Source organism: Carcharhinus amblyrhynchos, chromosome 4 (genome assembly GCF_965287045.1).
Source record: "Carcharhinus amblyrhynchos chromosome 4, sCarAmb.v2.hapA, whole genome shotgun sequence".
NCBI classification, from domain to species: Eukaryota; Metazoa; Chordata; class Chondrichthyes; order Carcharhiniformes; family Carcharhinidae; genus Carcharhinus; species Carcharhinus amblyrhynchos.
In genome coordinates, this window is record NC_137327.1 from 66091966 (window position 1) to 66109116 (window position 17151).

Here is a 17151-nt window from a genome sequence, read left to right on the forward strand (position 1 = left end):
TTTTAGACCTCCGCAGCTCTTCCCTCAGCTCTTTCATTTCAAAAGAGAAGAGGCCCCACCTGCTCATTATTTTCAGATATGTATTCTACAAATTTCTGGCATCATCCTTGTAAATTCTTCTGGCATCATCGTTAAAAAGAAAGACCTCAAAGGTAGTAATTTCAAGATTACTCCAAATGCTCAGGAATAGGAGAATAGACAAGTTGAATATGTGGCTAAAGAGATGGTGTAGGAAGGAGGGATTGTATTCCTGAGGCATTGGGACCAATTCTGGGGAAGATGGCACCTGCAAAAATGGGATTGGTTACACCGCAGCAGGACCAGAACCAATATCCTCTCAGGGATATTGCCAGTATTGTGGGGAAGGGTTAAAACTAGAATGGCTGATGCATGGGAACCTGAGCAAGGAGACATGATAGAAATGACAGACAGAGAAGTAGAAAGTGGGAGGCAGAGGAAACAAGGGCTAGAAGCAAGTAGGGCCCTAGTACAAAAGAACCATGCATAAAAATGTTAAAAAGACAAATCTAAATGCACTACAGCTGAATGAATGGAACATTTGCAATAAAGTAGATGAATTAAAGAGCAAATTGGTATGTACTGGTACAATATGGTTGTGATTAAGAAGACATGGCTGCAGGGTGACTAAGAGTAGGAACTGTATATCCAAGGGTATTCAATTTTTAGAAAGAACAGACAAAAAAGGAAAGGAGGTGGATTGTTGCTGTTAGTAAAGGATGAAATTAGTGCAATTGTGAGAGAAGATATTGACTCAGAAAATCTAGATGTGAAATTAGTCTGGGTGGAACTAAAAAATAACAAGGATGGAAAACATTAGTGGGAGTTGTTCATCGGCCGCCAAACAGCAGTTTATTGGCCTCCAAACAGCAGTGGTAAATCAGGACATAGCAGTAAACAGGAAATTCAAGATGCATTTAACAAGGGTACTACAGAAATCAGGGTGACTTTAACATATATATAGATTGGGCAAACCGAATTAACAACACTGTAGTGGATGAAATTCTGGAGTGAGAGGTTCTTTTAGACTAGAATGCTGAGGGACCAATGAGGGAATATGCTATCCTAGATTTAGCATTATACAATGAGAAGAGGTTAGTTAATAATCCAGCTCCAATGAAGGGTCATTTAGACTCAAAACTTTGGCTCTATTTTCTCTCCACAGGTGCTGTCAGACCTGCTGAGATTTTCCAGCTTTTTCTGTTATTGTTAATTAATAATCTAATTGTGTGGGGTCCTTAGGGAGCAGTGACCATATTATGATAGAATTCTTCTTTAGGATGGAAAGTGAAGCCCATTCTGAAACTCAGATCCTAAATCTAAACAAAGGAAACTGTAAAGGTATGAGGTGTGAGGTGGCTAAGATAGGAACTTCAATAAAAGGTATGATGGTGGATAGACAATGGCTAATATTTAAGGAACAAATGTATCCATTGTAACAGTAATACATTCCTTTCTGGTGCAAAAACACAACAAGTGAAACAGCCCAACTGTGGCTAACAAAAGAAATTAAGGATAGTATTAGATCCAAAGAGAAGTCAGAGAAAGTATCAAGCCTGAGGATTAGGAACAGTTTAGTAGTCAGTAAAGGAAGACAAAGAGATTGAATAAGTGGGGTGGAGGGGGGTGGGGGGGTTCTGGAGGAATGACAGCACGAGAATAAACTTGCAAGTAACATAAAAGTGGACTGTAAAAGCTTCTATAAGTATATAAAAAGAAAAAAAATCGGTGAAGGTAAATGTAGGTCACTTACGACCAAAACGGGACAATTTATAAGAGAACAAGGAAATGGCAGAGTAATTAATGACTTTAGTTATTTCTTCACAGTAGAAGATACAAATCGGTCCCCAGAAATGCAAAGGCATCAAGGGTTTAGTGAGAAGGAGGGGTTGAAGGAAATTAGTGTTACTAGCAAAATAATGCTGGAGAAATTAATGGGACTGAAAGCTGATAAATCCCCAGAGCCTGATGATCTACATCCCAGAGCACCAAATGTGGCCATGGAAATAGTGAATGAGTTGGTTGTCATCTTCCAGAATTAAGAAAGGAGAGCAGGGAACTTACAGACTCATTAGCCTAACATTAGTAGTAGGGAAAACACTAATGCATAGAACAAAGAACAACCCAGCACGGGAAACAGGCCCTTCGGCCCAACAAGTTATGAAGGATGCGATAACAGGACACTTGGAAAATATTAACAGGATTAGACAAAGTCAACATGAATTTATGAAAGGGAAATCATGTTTGACGAACTACTGGAATTTTTTGAGGATGTAACTAGTAAAATAGGTAAGGGTGAACCAGTGGATGTTGTGTATTTGGAACTTCAGAAAGCTTCTGATAAAGTCCCACATAAGAGATTAGTGTGCAAAATTAAAGCGCATGGAATTGGGGGTAATATGCTGGTGTAGATTGAGAATTGGTTAGCAGAAGGAAACAGAGAGTAGGAATAACTACGTCCTTTTTTAAGTGGCTGGCAGTGACTAGTAGGGTCCCACAAGGGTCACTGCTTGGGCTCCAGCTATTCACAATATACATCAATGATATGGACGAGTGAATCAAATTAATATTTCCAAGTTTGCTGACAACACAAAACCTGCTGGGAATATGAATGGGGCCAAAGGCTGATAAGTCCCTGAGTCTGATGGGTTGCGTCCTAAGATATTTAAGGATCTAGCTACAGAGGTAATTGGTGCACTAATTGTAATCTTCCAAGAATCCTTAAATTCTAAAAAGGCCCCAGAGGATTGGAAAATTGACAATGTAACATCCTTTTTCAAAAAGGAAGACAAAAAAAAGGGAACTATAGGCCAATTATATTAACATCTGTCAAATATTTGAGTCCATTACAAGTGATGTAATTGCAGAGCATTTAGAAATACATAATATAATCAAACATGGCTTCATGTTTATATTATGACAACATTATTAGAATTCTTTGAGATAGCAACAAGAAGGATAGCTAAAGGGGAACCAGAAGATGAAATATGCCTGGATTTCCAAAAAAGCATTTAATGAGGTAATTCATAAATGGCTAGTTAATAAATAAGAAGCCATGATTTTGGGAGTGATATATTTGCATGGATAGAGGACCAGCTAACAGAGTTGGAATATGAAGGACATTTTGAGGATTAGGACCATGTAACTGGTGGAGTGCCACAGGAATCACTCCACAGTTAATTACAATATATATTAATAGCTTGGACGAGGAAAGTGAATGTACGATGTCAAGTTTGCTGATGACACAAAATTGGTGGGAAGGCAAGTAGTGAAGATGGCACAAAGGCGGGTATTTTATGGCCTCACTCAGTGAGACTGGAAATTCCTTCCCGAGGTCGACGGACATTTCCATTGTTGGCAGGATGGTAGAATTCTGTCAAAAGAGTCTATAGAGGGAGACAGGTTAAATGTATGGGCAAAAACTTGGCAGATGGAATACAATGCAGGAAAATGCAAAGTTATGCACTTTAGTAGGAAGAGTAAAGGAGCTCAATATTATTTAGTGGAGAAAGACTGCAGAAAGCTGCAGCACAGAAGGATTTGGGGATCCTTATACATAAATTACAGAAAGCTAGCATGCAAGCTCAGCAGATACTAGGGGAGGCAGATGGAATGTTGGGCATTATTTCAAAGGGAATTAAATTAGGGAAAACTTGCTAAAAGCTATACAAAATACTAGTTAGACCGCATCTGAAAGACTGAACAGCTTTTGCCTCCTTATATAAGGAAAGATACACTGGCGTTGGAGGCAGTGCAGAGATGGTTCACAATGTTGATCGCAGGTATGGAGGGATTTTCTGATGAGGAAGGTTGAGTAGGTTGAGCCTGCATTCGTTGGAGTTTAGAAGAATGAGAGGTGACCTTATTGAGACATTTAGAATTTGCAGGGGGCTTGACAGGGTCGGTGCTGAGAGGTTGTTTCTACTTATGGGAGAGTCTAGGACCAGAGGTCATAATCTCAGAGGTCATAGTCATGGAGTCAGAATTTTACACCATGGGATGGCACAGTGGTTAGCACTGCTGCCCCACAGCACCAGGGACCCAGGTTCAATTCCAGTCTTAGGTCACTGCCTGTGCAGAGTTTGCACATTCTCTGCATGTCTGCATGAGTTTCCTCTGGCTTCCTTCCACAGTCCAAAGATGTGTGTGTTAGGTTGATTGATCATGCTAAATTGCCAGTTAGTGTCAGGGGGAATTAGGAGAGTAAACATGTGAGACTACGTGGATAGGACTTGGGTGCGGTTGTGTTGGTACAGGCTCAATGGGCCAATGAACAAAGAACAATACAGCACAGGAAACAGGCCCTTCGGCCCTTCAAGCCTGTGCTGCTCATTAGTCCAACTAGACCATTCTTTTGTATCCCTCCATTCCCAGTCTGCTCATGTGACTATCCAGATAAGTCTTAAACAATCCCAGCGTGTCCGCCTCCACCACCCTGCTTGGCAGTGCATTCCAGGCCCCCACCACCCTCTGTGTAAAATACATCCCTCTGATATCTGAGTTAAACCTCACCCCCTTCACCTTGAACCTGTGACCCCTCATGTTTGTCACCTCCGACCTGGGAAAAAGCTTCCCACTGTTCACCCTATCCATACCCCTTATAATTTTATACACTTCTATTAGGTCTCCCCATATTCTCCGTCTTTTCAGGGAGAACAACCCCAGTTTACCCAATCTCTCCTTATAGCTAAGACCCTCCATACCAGGCAACACCCTGGTAAACCTTCTCTGCTCTCTCTCCAAAGCCTCCACGCCCTTCTGGTAGAGCGGTGACCAGAGCTGAACGCAGTACTCCAAATGTGGCCTAACCAACTCTATACAGGTGTAACATCAGACGCCAATTTTTATACTCTATACCCCGTCCTATAGAGGCAAGAAATGGCATCCTTCTGCAGTGTAGATTCTCTGATTCTATGAAAGAGCTGCTTCGGCCCTTCATGTTTACTCCAGCCATCAAGCACCTATCTATTCTAACTTTATTTTCCAGCACTTAGTCCATTGCTTTGTATGCTGTTGCTTTGAAGTGCTTATCCAAATGCTTCTTAAATGTAGTGAGGATTCCTGCCTCTGCCACACTTTTAGACAAAGTTGCAATTGCCCACCATTATCTGGGTGAAAAAGATTTTCTTCAAATCCCTTCTAAACCTCCTGCCCCTGACATTGGATCCAGGCCCCCTGGTTATTGACCCCTCTACTAATGGGAAAAGTTTTTCCTATCCACCCTAGCTCCGTCCTTTATTTTGTGCACCTCAATTGGGTCCCCTTTCTCCTCTAAGGAGAACAACTGCAGCCTATCCAGCCTTTCTTCATAGCTGCAATGCTCCAGCCCAGGCAACACCTGGTGAATCTCCTCTGTAGCCTCTCTAGTGTAATCGGATCACTCCTATAGTGTGCTGACCTGAACTGCAAACAGTACTCCAGTTGTGGCCTAACTGTGTTTTGCATGGCTCTATCATAACCTCCCTGCTCTATTCTATGCTTCGGCTAATAAAGGCAAGAGTCTCATCTCCCTTTTTAAACACAACATCCACCTGTCTTATTGCTTTCAAGGATCTATGGACAAGCACCCCAACATCTCTCTGGTCCTTTGTATGTCTAGCATCTGCTGTTCACTGTGTATTCTCTTGAATTGTCCATTCTTCCCAAAATGCAACACTTCACACTCGTCAGGATTAAATTCCATTTGCCACGGTTCTGACCAGATCATCTATATCATCCATTTAGAGAGAGATGAGAAGGAATTCCTTCTCCCAGAAGATACTGAATATGGAATTCTTTACTGCAGAGTACTGGGGAGGCTGGATTGTTAAGTATGATCAAGGTTGAGATGGATAGATTTTTAATCAGTAAAAGAATCAAGTGTTAAGGGGATAAGGTGGAAAAGTGGATTTGAGAATCATTATATCATGATTTCAATGAATAGTGAAGTAGACTCAATGGGCCGAAAGGCTCCCCACTCCTACATCTTATGGTCTTATGGTGAGTGGTGAGGGGGATGTTAAGAGGTTTCAAGGTAATTCAGACAAATTGAGTGAATGGGCAAATACATGGCAGGTGCAGTATAATGTGAATCAGTGTGAACTTATCCATTTTGGAAAGAGAAACAGAATGACAAGAGAATTATTTAAATGGTGGTAGATTGGGAAATGTTGATGTACACCTGTCATTAAAAATAAGCATAGAAACCTAGAAAATAGAATCAAGAGCATAGAACATAGAACATAGAACATAGAACATTACAGCGCGGAACAGGCCCTTCGGCCCACAATGTTGCGCCGACCAGTCTTATTTTTAAAAAAAAACATTGACCCACTAATCTAAACCACTCCTTTTTCGTCCATAAACCTATCCACCAATCTCTTAAACGCCCCCAAACTAGGCGCATTTACAACTGCAGCAGGCAGGGCATTCCAGTCCCTCACCACCCTCTGGGTAAAGAACCTGCCCCTGACATCCGTCCTATAACTACCCCCCCTTAATTTAAAGCCATGCCCCCTCGTGCTAGATTTCTCCATCCGAGGAAACAGGCTATCACCATCCACCCTATCTAAACCTCTAATCATCTTATATGTTTCTATAAGATCCCCTCTTAGCCGCCTTCTTTCCAGTGAAAACAACCCCAAATCCCTCAGTCTCTCCTCATAGGACCTCCCCTGCATACCAGGCAACATCCTGGTAAACCTCCTCTGCACCCTCTCCAAAGCCTCCACATCCTTCCTGTAATGTGGGGACCAGAACTGCACACAGTACTCCAAGTGCGGTCGCACCAGAGTTGTGTACAGTTGCAACATGACGCTGCGACTCCTAAATTCAATCCCCCTACCAATAAACGCCAAGACACCGTATGCCTTCTTAACAACCTTATCTACTTGATTCCCAACTTTCAGGGATCTATGTACACATACACCTAGATCCCTCTGCTCCTCCACTCTATTCAAAGTCCTCCCGTTAGCCCTATACTCAACACATCTGTTATTCCTACCGAAATGGATTACCTCACACTTCTCCGCATTAAACTCCATCCGCCACCTCGCGGCCCAGCTCTGCAACCTGTCCAAGTCACCCTGCAAACTTCGACACCCTTCCTCACAATCTACCACACCTCCGACTTTGGTGTCATCAGCAAACTTACTAATCCACCCAACTATACCCTCATCCAGATCATTAATAAAGATTACGAACAGCAGTGGCCCCAAAACAGATCCCTGAGGCACACCACTCGTAACCGAACTCCATGATGAATAATTACCATCAACCACCACCCTCTGTCTCCTATCTGCTAACCAATTCCTGATCCAAGTACCTAAATTACCACCAATCCCATACATCTGCATTTTCTGCAGAAGCATACCATGGTGAACCTTATCAAACGCCTTACTAAAATCCATATATACCACATCTACTGCCTTACCCCTATCCACCTCTTTGGTCACCTTCTCAAAGAACTCAATAAGGTTAGTAAGGCACGACCTTCCCGCTACAAAACCATGCTGACTATCTCTAATCAATTCATTACTCTCCAAATAACTATAAATCCTATCCCTAATAATTCTTTCTAAAACCTTGCCCACTACAGAAGTAAGACTCACTGGTCTATAATTCCCAGGGAAGTCTCTGCTCCCCTTCTTAAACAATGGGACAACATTCGCTGTCCTCCAATCATCCGGTACTATACCAGAGACCAACGACGACCTGAAGATCAGAGCCAGTGGCTCTGCAATCACCTCTCTTGCCTCCCATAGAATCCTAGGGTAAATCCCGTCAGGACCAGGGGACTTATCTATTTTCAACCCTTCTAGAATATCCAACACATCCTCTGTATCAACTACAATACTTTCTATTTTACACCCCTTCACCCCAGTGACCTCCTCAGCTACATTCATATCGTCCTGTGTGAACACCGAAGAGAAATAATGGTTCAATGCCTCTCCAATCTCTTCCGGTTCCACACACAACTTCCCCCTACTGTCTGTAACTGGCCCTAATCTTGCCCTGACCAACCTTCTATTCTTGACATACCTATAGAACGCCTTAGGATTCTCCTTAATCCTATCAGCCAAAGTCATCTCATGCCCTCTTCTAGCCCTTCTTAACTCCCTCTTCAACTCCCTCCTAGCCAATCTAAAGCTTTCTACTGCACTACCCGAGCCCTCAAGCCTCATCCGAACATAAGCCTCCTTCTTCTTCCTAACCAACAAATCAACTTTTTTCGTGCACCACGGTTCCCTAGCCCTACCAATTCCTCCTTGCCTGACAGGGACATACCTATCACAGACCCACAGTAGCTGCTCCTTGAACAAACTCCACATTTCAGACGTTCCTAGTCCCTGTAATCTCCTAGTCCAACCAATGCTTCCTAATTCTCTCCTAATGGCCTCATAGTTACCCTTCCCCCAGCTAAAACTACTGACCCGAGGTTCATGCCTATCCCTTTCCATCACTAAGGTGAACGTAACCGAATTGTGGTCACTATCACCAAAAAGCACACCAACTTCCAAGTCTAGCACCTGGTCTGGCTCATTTCCCAGCACCAAGTCCAATATAGCCTCACCTCTAGTTGGCCTATCTACATACTGAGTCAAAAAACCTTCCTGCACACTTTGAACAAAAACTGACCCCTCTAACGAGCTAGAGCTATAGCTATTCCAATCAATGTTAGTAAAGTTAAAATCCCCCATAACAATTACCCTATTACTTTCACTCCTAACCAGGATCGTCTCTGCGATCCTTTCCTCAACCTCTCTAGAACTTTTTGGAGGTCTATAAAAGACTCCCAACAGGGTGACCTCTCCTCTCCTATTTCTAATTTCTGCCCATACTACCTCAACAGACAAATCCTCATTAAACTTCCTCTCTGACACTATGATATAGTCCTTGACCAATAATGCTACTCCACCCCCCCTTCTACCTCCTTCTCTACTCCGACTAAAGCACTTGTACCCTGGCACCTGCAACATCCATTCCTGACCCTGCTCTATCCACGTCTCTGAAATGGCCACAACATCAAAGTCCCAGGTACTGGTCCACGCTGCAAGTTCATCCACCTTATTGCGAATACTCCTCGCGTTAAAGTATATACATTTCAAACCTCGCTCCGCCCCACCCTCACAATGCCGTGCAATGCCATCCTCTTCTATGCCCCCCTCACTTTCACCCCCTCTACCCAGGATCCCACCCCCCCTCTGAATCAGTTTAAACCACTCCGCATAGCCTTCACAAATTTACCCCCCAGGATATTTGTTCCCCTCTGGTTCAGATGTATACCATCACTCTTATAGAGATCCCATCTTCCCCAGAATGAGCCCCAATTGCTCAAGTAATTAAACCCCTCCCTCCTGCACCATCCCCTCAGCCACAAGTTCAAACTTTCCCTCTCCCTATTCCTCTCTAAACTATCCCGTGGCACAGGCAAGAGTCCAGAGATAACCACTCTGTTTGACTTGGCCTTTAGTTTCCATCCCAACTCCATGAAACTCTGCTTAATATCCCCTTCCCTTAGCCTCCCTATGTCATGTGTCCCCACATGAATTATAACTTGGGGTTGATCACCCTCTCCCCTAAGAGTCTTGAATATCCTCTCTGACACATCCCGGACCCCAGCCCCTGGTAGGCAACACACCAGCCCTGAATCCCTACCCTTACTACCAACTCTCCTATCCGTCCCTTTAACTGTAGAGTCCCCAATCACGAGGCCCAATCTCTTGCATCCCCTAGACACCTGAGCTTTTACAATAGGCTCACCCCCAGAGTCCTGCTCCCTCTGGCTATCCCCAGTTGATGCTTCCTCAACTGTAGCCTCCAGGACCGAAAACCTATTTTGGAGGGGAACAGCCCCAGGGGATTCTCCTCCCACATGCTTCTTTCCCCTCCTCTTGACATTGACCCAAGACTGATTACTAGGAGTGACTATTTCCTTAAAACTCCTATCAATGTCTCTCTCAGCCTCACGAATTACGCGGAGCTCATCTAATACCACCTCCAGCTCCTTAACACGCTCCTCCAGAAGCTTCAATCTAAGACACTTCCTACAAGTAAAATCCCCTGAAACACTACTGGATTCCCTCACCACATACATCCCACAGGAGATGCAGCACACTGCCCGAACTGCCATCCCTGAAACAGGTAACAGCAAAAAAAAGTAAAAAATATAACAAAAAACTTCCCCACACTTATAATTAGGTTAGAGGAGGTGGGAGGGTGGGATTCTCTACTAGTGTAGAGAATCGGGTATCCTCTCTGGACTAATTTATAGGGTTAGGGGCTTGAAAAAAAAACTACAACTACCGGTCGACGCCCTAGTGACGACTTCCGGTTTCTAACTAATTTAAAAAAAAACCGCCGAAAAAACTCGCAACTGAAACTAGAATTAAACAGTTAAGCAAAATAAACAGAAAAAAAAAACGCACCTTTTTACTGCCTCCTTACTCGCTAAAATCGCTGCCTCTCGACTCTGCTCCAACGGAACAATGAGGTCATTGCAGGTCATTGCTCTGCTTTGCCATTCATTACGACCATCATGGCTGATCATTAAATTCTATATCCCGATCCCGTCTTCCCCCCATACTGCTTCATCACTTTAGCCCCAAGAATTAACCTAATTTATTCTTGAAATCACACAACATTTTGGCTTCAACTACTTTTTGTGGTAGTGAATTCCATAGATGTACCACCTCTGAGGATGAAGCTCACTTCAGTCCTAAAAGGTTTGTCCCTTATCTTCAAACTATGACCTCTGGTTGTGGAACAACCATCGGGAACATTCTTTCTAAATCTATCTTGTCTAACCTTATGAGAATTTTATAAGTTTCTATGAGACAGAACAATACAATCATAGGATCCTAAAGTGCAAAATGAGGCCATTCGGCCCATTGAGTCTGCACCAACCACAATTTCACCCAGGCCCTATCCCCATTACTCCACGCATTTACCCTAGCTAACCCCTGACACTAAAGGGCAATTTAGCAGGGCCAATCCACCTAACCTGCATATCTTTGGACTGTGGGAGAAAACTAGAGCACCAGGAGGAAACCTGTGCAGACACAGGGAGAATGTGCAAACTCCACACAGACAGTGACCCAAGCTGGGAATTGAACCCAGATCCCTGGAGCTGTGAGACAGCAGTGCTAACCACAGTGCCATCCCTCTCACTCTTCCAAACTCCAATGAATATAATCCTGACTGACTTAGTCTCTCCTCATATGACAGTTCTTTCATCCCAAGAAACAGTCTGGTAAACCTTCGCTTTACTCCCTCTGTAGCAAGGACATCTTTCCTCAGATAAGGACACCAAAACTGCACACGAGACTGCAGATGTGGCCTCACAAATGCCCTATATGATTGCAGTGCAACATCCCTATTCCTGCATTCAAATCCTTTCATTATGAAGACTAACATACCATTTGCTTTCTTTACTACCTGCTGTACTTGCATGCTTACTTTCAGCTATGGATGCACAAGGCCTCCAAGGTCTCACTGAGTATCCACCTTTCTCAATTTACACCCATTCAAATAATAATTTGCCTTATTATTACTACCAAAGTGGATAACCCCACATTTATCCACATTATACTGTATCACCATGCGTTCGCCCAATTACTCAGCCTGTCTAAATCATGCTGAAGCATCCCAGCATCCTCCTCATAGTTCACCCTCCCATATAATTTTGTATCATCTGCAGATTTGGAGATAATACATTCAGTTCGCTCTTCTAAATCATTAATATATAATCTGAATAGTTGGGATCCTAGCACAGATCCCTGTGATACCCCACTAGTTAATGCCTACCAATTGTGAAAAGACTCGTTTAAGTCAACCCTTTGCTTCCTGTCTGCTAATCAGCTTTCTATCCATCTCAAGACACCACCTGCAATCCCATGTGCTTTAGCTCATAGAAGTTTATAAAATAATGAGGGGCATAGATAAGGTAGATAGTCAATATCTTTTCCTGAAGAGAGGGAAATCTAAAACTAGAGGAGATAGGTTTAAGGTGAGGGGAAAGAGACACAAAAATGTCCAGAGTGTCTGGAGCAAGCTGCCAGAGGTAGTAGCAGAGGTGGGTACAATTTTGTCTTTTAAAAAGCATTTAGATAATTACATGGATAAGATGGATATAGAGGAATATGGGACAAATGCAGGCAATTGGGATTAGTTTAGGGGTTTAAAAAAAAGGACAAGTTGGGCTGAAGGGCCTGTTTCCATGCTGTAAATCTCTATGACTCTATGACTCTAACTTTACATAGTAGTCTGCTATGTGAGGCCTTGTCAAAAGTCTTCTGAAATCTAATTAGACCATATCCATCAGTTGTCCTTCAACAACTCTACTTGTTACATCCTCAACGATATAAATCCATGCTGACTTTGTCTGACTACACCACTACATTTCAAATGCAGAGCTATGAAATCCTTGATAATGGATTTGACCAACTTCCCAGTACTGATGTTAAGCTCACTAGTCTATAGTTCCCTGTTTTCTCTCTACCTCCCTTTTAGAATAGTTGGCTTACATTAGCTACCCTCCAATCTGTAGGAACCAGTCCAGAGCACAAACAGCTTTGGAAAATGACACCAATAGATCTGCTATTTCTAGGGCCATTTCCTTCAGTACTCTGGGGTGAAAATGATCAAGCCCTTTAGATTTATCTGCCTTCAACCCCATCAATTTCACCATGCAAGCATGCAGTTACAGCAAGCAGTTAAGAAGCCAAATGGTATGTTGACCTCCATTGCAGGAAGATTCAAGAACAGGAGCAATGTTGTCTTACTGCAGCTGCACAGGACCTTAGTGAGACCACACCTGGATTGCTGTGTGCAATTTTGGTCTCAAAATCCTACAATACAGGAAGTCAATCGGCCCATTGAATCTGCACCAACCACAATCCCACCCAGGCCCGATTCCCAGAACATTTTGCATTTACTCTAGCTAGTCCCTGACACTAAATAGAAATTTAGCAAGACCAGTCCTCCTAACCTGCACATCTTTGGATTGTGGGAGGAAATTGGAGGACCTGGAGGAAACCCACCCAGGCACAGGGAGAATGTGCAAACTTCACACAGACAGTGACCCAAGCCAGGAATCAAAACCGACTCCGGCTCCCTGGCGCTGTGAGGCAGCAGTGCTAACCAATGTGTTACCATGCTGCCCATGTGCCACTGTGCTGCTCATTTCCTTATCTATGGAAGGATGTTTTTGCATAGAGTGAGTGTTTGAGACCTGGAGTGCACTGCCAGACAATGTGATGGAGGCGGGTTCAATTCAAGAGGGTATTAGACTGTTATCTGAAAAGGAAGCATATGGAGGGTTACGGGGAGAAGACAGGGAGGTTCTCAAGGCAAACTACTTCTTCAGAGAGATGGGACGAACACGATAGGTTGAATGGCCTCCTTCTGTGCTGTAATAAGACTGTGATTTCATGATCTTTTGAATCTTTACTTATCCCATCATCACTGCCTTTGGCTTTGATGTTATGCATCTCTCCTACCTTCAACCCTATCACAGACCTTCTACCACATTCCTTTTCTCACCATTCCCCCTTTCACTTGCTTCACATCTGTGAATCTGAAATATTCATTGCTTCTGCACATGTTGCCTACTCTCTTCAGTATTTCCAGCATTTTCTGTTTTTGTTTCAGACAGGGTGAGGTTTGGGCTCTGGGCCAGACACTCAGGACTCTTATCAATACAGTTCATTAGTTAATAAAATATGAATTTGATGGTTCAAACCATTTGAAAAGCAAAACTGCTGTCACAGTAGCAAACATCTTTTCCAAGTCGGCTTAATAAACGACAATAATTTGATTAAAAATAATTAGAACATGGTGATATCACGTTAGCAAGACATTACTGTAAATATAAATGGTACAATCCTGCTGGAGTTCAGGATGTGAACTTGCAGCTCCCACCAGCATAAACAGATTACAGTCAATCTTCTCCCAGTGAATATATGCCTGTAACATTTATCCTACTGTCATAGATGATGTGCATGTGTATGCACGTGTGTATGCATGTGTGTGTGTGCATGCATGACTGTGTTTTTTTAAAAGTCTTATATGAAGTGTGGGTGTCATTAGACCAGCATTTACTGAAAGCCCTAATTGGCTGAACTGAGTGGTTTACTTTGCCATTTCATAGAACATAGGACATAGAACACTACAGCGCAGTACAGGCCCTTCAGCCCTCGACGTTGCGCCGACCAGTGGAACCAATCTAATAGCCCTCTAACCTGAACTATTCCAATGTTATCTATATGCCTATCCACTGACCACTTGAATGCCCTTAAAGTTGGCGAGTCCACAACTGCTGCAGGCAGGGAATTCCACTCCCTTACAACCCTCTGAGTATAGAGGGTAATAATTTCAGCGGTCATTTAAGAGTCAAATACATTGCTGTGTGTCTGGAGTCATATGTAGGCAGGGCTAGGTAAGGACAGCAAATTTTCTCCCCTAAAGGGATATTAGTGAACCAGATGGGTTTTTACTACAATCAACAATAGTTTCATGGTGATCATTAGACAAACAATTCCAGCTTTTTATTTAAATTCAAATTTCACCATCTGTCACGGTGGGGTTTGAACCTGAGACCCAGAGCATTGCCCTGGCTCTCTAGATTCCTTATCCACAATACCACTATGCCAGCATCTTCCTCTTTTATGCCACAGTGTGTGTGAGTGTGCATGGACCATTATTTGTAGGCTTGTTGGCTTGCATGGGCCAGTGTGTGTGCGTTGTCATGTAAATGTGTACAGCAGCACACGTCAGTGTGTGTGCGTATGTGTGTACATATATATAATGTGTACAGCAGCATGGGACGGCACAATGGCACAGTGGTTAGGGGCAGCATGGTGGTACAGCTGCCTTACAGCCCCAGGGAGCTGGGTTCAATTCCAGCCTCAGATCACTGTCTATGTGGAGTTTGCAGATTCTCCCTGTGTCTGCGTGATTTCCTCCGGGTGTGCCAGTTTCCACCCAAAGTCCAAAGATGTGCGGGTTAGATTGATTAGCCATGCTAAATTGACCCTTGTGTTCAGGGATCAGCAGGACAAAATATGTGGGGTTACGGGAATAAGGCCTAGGTGGGATTGTGGTTGGTGCAGACTAGATGGATTGAATGGCCTCCTTCTGCATTGTAGGGATTCTAAAATTTTAAGTTCATGTGTTGGTGCGTCTGTCTCAGTGTATCTGTCAGTCTGTGTAGCTATGTGCATCAGTGTATTGTCTGAATCAGGGGATGTCATTTTTAAGTGTGTGTGTGTGTACGACAGTCTGACAGAATCTGATCGTGAGTCTGACATTCTTGATATTTGCTGTCTGAGTTTGCGATTTTATTTATGACCCATCTGAGAGTCTAATATCAGTGTTGAACACTGTCTGATTAAGCAAGTAGGTCCAGTCTACGATTCTCCCTCAAGCACTGAACAAAGCTGTTAGATGTGATGAACATAGCTCCAAAGAACTCACCTTGGCCTGCTGCAGGATGTCGGTGCTCCTGTGTATGTACAGACTGCGTCTCCAAACAATCTCTCCCTTCACTGCAGCGAACTGCTGGCTGGCTCCATCTTATGGTAGCTCCCTCTCAACAATCCAAACACACTGAAGAGATTCCAAAGGCTCACCCGCAGCTGTCAGCCAACCAACACACACTCTATTCCACATATCCCTCTATAATTATCTCAAGCTGGCCCAGCCCAACTGACGGCAGCTCATTTACATATTCCCTTCAAAAAACACACAACCCAGCATTATTTACAGGCAGTTTGAATGAGAATTGAGGCCCTGGATTCAGCAGTTAGAGAGCCTAAGCCAGAAGCAGGGAAAAGTAGCACCAGCAGCATCTCATTCCGAAGGCAGCATCAAAAATCAGTCTGAATAACAGCATCACATGGGAGCCAAGCAGACTCTACACAGCATATGACAGGGGGAGGAGACAGTGCCCTACAATAAAGATTGTCCCTTTAATTATTAAAGGCATCTGTCCATGCTACTGGAGAGATTCAAGCATCAGACAAGCAGGATTAAAGTTGGAGTGATAAACATAGATATGCAGCAAAAGAAATGTCATGTCAAAGCAATGATAACACTTCAACAAGCTTCTAGAAACAAGATCAATGCACATGCCCATAAGAATATCAATTGATATAATATATATATGGAATGGATATATATATAATATATATATGGAATGGATATATATATATAATATATATATGGAATGGATATATATATATATAATATATATATGGAATGGATATATATATAATATATATATGGAATGGAGAAACTGCAACCCAACAAAAAGTGAAGAACAAACAAACTGAGTCACCATTACACTGAGGGGGAGAGAGAGAGAGAGAAAGAGAGAGACAACACCATATTCACTCAACACCACACTCATGGAGAGAGGAGCAACACCGCACTCACTGAGCGACAGGCAACACCGCACTCACTGAGAGTGAGACAACACCGCACTCACTGAGAGAGACAACACTGCACTCACTGAGTGAGAGACAACACCACACTCACTGAGAGAGAGGCAACACCGCACTCACTGAGAGAGAGACAACACCGCACTCACTGAGAGAGAGACAACACTGCACTCACTGAGAGAGAGGCAACACCGCACTCACTGAGAGAGAGACAACACCGCACTCACTGAGAGAGAGACAACACCGCACTCACTGAGAGAGAGACAACACCGCACTCACTGAGAGAGAGACAACACCGCCCTCTCTGAGAGAGAGGCAACACTGCACTCAGTGAGAGAGACAACACTGCACTCACTGAGAGAGAGATAACACCACACTCACTGAGAGAGACAAGACTGCACTCACTGAGAGAGACACAACACCGCACTCACTGAGAGAGAGACAACACCGCACTCACTGAGAGAGAGACAACACCGCACTCACTGAGAGAGAGACAACACCGCACTCACTGAGAGACAACACTGCACTCACTGAGAGAGAGTCAACACCGCACTCACTGAGAGAGAGACAACACTGCACTCACTGAGAGACACAACACTGCACTCACTGAGAGAGACAACACTGCACTCACTGAGAGAGACAACATCGCACTCACTGAGAGAGGCAACACTGCACTCAATGAGAGAGACAACACTGCACTCACTGAGAGAGACAG

At 43.5% G+C, this 17151-nt stretch overlaps 1 protein-coding gene across 1 annotated transcript in view; it reads right to left on the reverse strand.

The window, feature by feature from the left end:
• The window catches only part of dok4 (docking protein 4), a 119168-nt gene extending 103361 nt beyond the window's left edge, over positions 1 to 15807 (reverse strand). Inside the window, exon 1 of the mRNA XM_080187291.1 lies at positions 15472 to 15807. The gene's annotated coding sequence lies outside the window, so the exon portion shown is untranslated. The remainder of the gene's footprint in view (positions 1 to 15471) is intronic.
• Between the last annotated feature and the right edge of the window lie 1344 nt (positions 15808 to 17151).